This window comes from Pteropus medius, unplaced genomic scaffold (genome assembly GCF_902729225.1).
Source record: "Pteropus medius unplaced genomic scaffold, Ma_sr-lr_union100, whole genome shotgun sequence".
Taxonomy (NCBI): Eukaryota; Metazoa; Chordata; class Mammalia; order Chiroptera; family Pteropodidae; genus Pteropus; species Pteropus medius.
The window spans coordinates 72,354-77,340 of record NW_024349801.1 but is presented as its reverse complement, the minus strand read 5'-3'; the positions used below and the strand labels follow the sequence as shown (position 1 = coordinate 77,340).

At 43.1% G+C, this 4,987-nt stretch overlaps 1 pseudogene; it reads left to right on the top strand.

Moving 5' to 3' along the window:
- The first annotated feature begins 871 nt into the window (after positions 1-871).
- LOC120623141 (uncharacterized) lies at positions 872-990 on the top strand (annotated as a pseudogene).
- The last annotated feature ends 3,997 nt before the right edge of the window (positions 991-4,987 follow it).

Genomic DNA, 4,987 nt, shown 5'->3' with positions numbered 1-4,987 from the left:
TTCTCTCTTAGGACTGCTTTTGCTGTGTTCCATAAATTTTGAGTCGTGTTTTCATTTTCATTTGTCTCGAGGTACCTTTTGATTCCTTCCTCAATCTCATTAATAACCCATTCATTGTTTAGTAACACGTTATTTAGCTTCCATGTGTTTGTGTATTTTCCAGTTTTTTTTTTCTTGTAGTTGATATCTAGTTTCATACCATTCTGATCAGAGAAGATGGTTGATATGATTTCAATCTTCTTAAATTTATTGAGACTTGTTTTGTGTCCTAACTTGTGGTCTATCCTGGAAAATGTACCATGTGCACTTGAGAAAAATGTATATTTTGCTGCTTTGGGGTAAAATGCTCTGAAAATATCTATTAAATCCATCTTGTCTAGTGTGTCTTTTAGGCCAATTGTTTCCTTGTTGATTCTTTGCCTGGAAGATCTGTCTACTGGTGTCAATGAGATGTTAAAGTCTCCTACTATGAGTATATTACTGTTGATCTCTCCTTTTATGTCAGTCAATAATTGCTTTATGTATATAGGTGCTCCTATGTTGAGTGTGTAATATATGTTTATTAGGGTTATGTCTTCTTTATTTATTGATCCCTTTATCATTATATAATGCCCTTTTTTGTCTCTTATTATTGCCTTTGTTTTAAAGTCTATTTTATCTGATAAATGTTGCTACCCTGGCTTTTTTTTTTTCATTTCCATTTGCTTGAAGTATCTTTTCCCATCCCTTTACTTTCAGTCTGTGTCATTTGATCTGAAGTGGGTCTCTTGTAGACAACATATGCATGGGTCTGATTTTCTTATCTATTCAGTTATCCTATGTCTTTTGATTGGAGCATTTAATCTCTTTACATTTAAAGTAATTACTGATAGGCCATGGCCATGCCACTCTGAACAAGCCTGATCCCATCTGATCTTGGAAGCTAAGCAGGGTTGGGCCTGGTTAGTACTTGGATGGGAGACCACCTAGGAAAACCAGGTGCTGTAGGTGTAAAAAATAAAAAAATAAAAAATAAAAAAAATAATAAGGGATTGTAAGCTGACAAGGTGCTTGCAATCTATGAGGTCAACCAAGGGTTGCTTTGTCTAAAAAGAAAGAAAGAAAAAAAGAAAAGGAAGGAAGGAAGGTTGGAAGGAAGGAAGGAAAGGAAGGAAAGGAAGGAAGAAAGAAAAAGAAAGAAAGAGAAGAAGGAAGGAAGGAAAGAAGATAGAAAGAAAAAAATTAATTACTGATAGGTTGATAGGTACATAGTTAACTGCCATTTTATTATTCTTATTTGCTATTTTTTTCCCTTTCTCTTTTTACAAAAGTCCCTTTAACATTTCTTGTAATACTAGCTTGTTGGTGATGAATTCCTTAAGGTTTTTCCTGTCTGGGAAGCTCTTTAGCTCACCTTCCATTTTAATCGAAAGCCTTGCTGGGTAGAGTATTCGTGGTTGTAGATTCTTGTTTTTCATAACTTTGAATATTTCTCGCCACTCCCTTCTGGCCTGCAAAGTTTCCATTTAAAAATCAGCAGACATTCTTATGGGGGTACCCTTGTAAGTAACTAGCTACCTTTTTCTTGCTGCTTTTAAGATTCTCTCTTTGTCTTTGACTTTTGGCATTTTAATTATGATGTGTCTTGGTGTGGGTCTGTTTGAATTTCTCTTGTTTGGGACTCTTTTGTGCTTCCTGGACTTGTATGTCTAATTCATTTGCCAGATTAGGGAAGTTTTCTGTCATTATTTCTTCGAATAGATCCTCAATCCCATGCTCTCTTCTCCTTCAAGTACTCCTATGATCTGGAAATTTTTACGCTTCATGTTGTCCCAGAAGTTTCTTAAACTATCCTCATTAAAATTTTTTTTTCTTTTTGTTATTTTGATTGGGTGTATTCTACTACCTTGTATTCCAATTCACTGATTCAGTCTTCTACTTTGCCCAATCTACTGTTGAATCCTTCTAGTGTATTCTTCATTTCAGTTATTGTATTCTTCATTACTATCTGGTTCTTTTTTATGGTTTCTCATTGTTGAGGTTCTCATTGTGCTCATCCATTCTCCCCTTATAAGTTCATTGAGCATCCTTATAACCATTATTTTGAACTCTGTTTCTGGTAGGTTGCTTGTCCCCATTTCATTTAGCTTATTTTCTGGAGTTTTCTCCTGTTGTTTCATCTGTAGTATGTTTCTCCCCCCCCTCATTTTATTAGCCTCTCTGTGTTCATTTCTATGTGTCAGAAATATTTGTTTCATCTCTCAACCTTGGCAAGATGGCCTAATGTAGAAAGTGCCCTGTGTAGCCCACTGGTGCACTCTCCCTGATCTCTTATGCCAGGGGCTCTGGACTTGATCTTTGTGTGGGTCATGTGTGATCATCTGTTGTCACCAAGACTTTATTGTTAGTAGATCAGTGGATGGGATTGACGCTCAGGCTAATTGTGGGAATTGGCTTCACCCACAGGGTAAGAGTTGCTGTGTGGGGCTGACCCACAGGAGTGGGATTTGCCCTAGCAGGCTTGTGTACTTGTTGCAACCACCCTTGTTTGCATCACTAATGGATCAAGTCAGGAGTTGCTCTGTTGTGGTCTGGTGCCAGTCTCTGGATGTGCTGGTTTTGCAGCCCCTTGGGAGGTGCTCCTCAGTAGGTCAAGGTCAGCCACTACTTTTGATTGCTCAGGGCTACACTGTTGGAACTACAAAGTGATCCGCAGATGGTTGTTGCCTATGCTGGATCTATAGGTAAGTAGAAGAGAAAACGCTGTAGGCAGTAGTCTGGATATCCCCCATCCCTGACCTAGGTCAGTTTAGCAGAGGGACCAGTGCTCCTCCAGGTCTGACATTGCCTGTCAGTTGCCCATAAGTTTCTGAAACTGGAAAAGCCTCTGGGTGATATATGTGTTGGGTAGTGCAGGGATCCCAGGAGGCTCCTGAGTCTATTGAGTATATTTCCCCCTGCCACTGCAGTGTCAATTTACATGCCAGCACTGTCTCAGTGGCTCCTTGTACAAGTTTCCAATTACAGCAAGGTCAGCTGCTGCCCATCTTGGACCTGAATGCACCACCCCAGGGCAGGGACAGCTGCCTATCAATATGCAGCAGGCACTTTGTGTATTGGATGGCACAGGAGCTCAGGGAGTCAAGGACTGTCAGGCCAATACAGACCCCTGCAATCCTCTCAAGAGATACTGCGGCTCGTACAGGCAGCAGTGGTCAGTCTGAAGAGGAATTTTTCACTCAAATGGCTAACCTTGTAACCAGCTCTTTGTTCTGCTTCTGTAGACATGCTTGCCACATAGGCCGAAGGGCAGGGTGACCTTGAGCTCAACTGAAGATTCACCCTCCCCTTTGCTTGTTCTGCCTAGATAACAGATGTATCCCCTTTGCTTGTTCTGTATAGGTAACAGATGTATCCCCTTTGCTTGTTCTGTATAGGTAACAGATGTATCCTTGCTTGTTCTTGTCTAGATGACAGATATATCCCCTTTGCTTGTTCTGTCTAGATAATAGATGTATCTCCTTTGCTTGTTCTGTATAGGTAACAGATGTATCCCTTTTGCTTGTTCTGTCTAGATAACAGATGTATCCCCTTTGCTTGTTCTGTTTAAATAACAGGTGTATCTCCTTTGCTTGTTCTATAGATAACAGATGTATTGCTTTTGCTTGATAACACATGTATTGCCTAAATTCCTGTCTGAGAATCTCATGAGCCAATTGGCCCATGCCAACTGTAATTGTTCAGATAAGTCCTATAAAATAAGGTTACCCCTGAGCTTGGGGCCCAGATCTTCAGAGCACTAGCTTTTCTGGGACCGCCGGCATAATAAACCTGAGTTCTCCAACTCTCCGAGTGGTGCTTGGTTTCTCGTCTTGTTGATTTTTCTGCAACAAGTCCACAACTGTTTCCTCCGCAATGCGCTTACTGTGTTAGCCAAGATCTGTTGCCTGCGCAGACTGCGCAAACCCAGAGCCAAGCAGGGCAGGGGAGGCTGCCTGTCAGTGGGCTACAGGCACTTTGTGGCTTGGGTGTAGCAGAATCTTAGGGAGACAAGGGCCATCGGCCAATACAGCCTCACTTTTGCTACAACTTCTGTGCCTGGGCATTCCTGCTGTAGTCACAGATCACAGTGAGACCAGTGGCTATCTGGGGCAGTCCCACAGAACCCTGTTCTTCCTGGACACAATACTGCAACTCTTGCGGGGAGCAGAGTTCTGCCTGCAACTGATTTCTGTGCAGTGCTCACCCTGGGCTAGCAAGTTTGTTGCCTGTGTGGATAGGGAGATCCGGTGGGGAAGGGCAGGACGGTGGCAGTTCACTGTAAATTGGCCACCTACAGCAGTTTGTGGGGTCTCAGGGAGACGATGGCAATCAGATCAATACAGCCTCAGTTTTGCTGCAACTTCAGTTTGTGTGTTCCTGCAGAATTCCCAAATCACAGCAAGACTAGCTGCTCTCTGAGACTTGGCCACCAATCCTCAATACCCGCCCAAGTTCGTGTTGGCAGCAGTGTTTGCCTGAAACTATCTCGGAAATAAGCTCTCACCTCACTGGCTTCCAGCTCTGAATGCTAGGCCCTGAATTGGCGCAGGGCATGGCAGCCATCCAGAAACAAAAGCCTTGGACAATCTGCAGGTTGGGTGGGGGTGGGCTAATCCCCTCAGGCCAGCAGCTTCCTAATGGCCCTGTGGGAGGGGTCTGCACAGTCAATCTGGTGAGGTCTGTAGATTGCCTGGTAGGGGGGCCAGACTAAGGTACAATCGTGGCTGTCCTTCTATCCCTCGTTCTGATGCCAGGTAATGCAGACTTTCTTGGTATGAATCCTGCGTGAACCTCTGACCCACTGCCGGAGTCCTGGGTGAGTGTTCATAGGTCAGAAAGCCTGTGAGCCAGTCCTTCAAAGGGGTGTCTAAGGTTTCAGTCTCCTTCCATCTCACCCAGATGGCCAGAATCCCCTCTGGTTTATACAGTCAGAGTTATTGGAATCTCCTCTTCCCTGGTTTGGGAC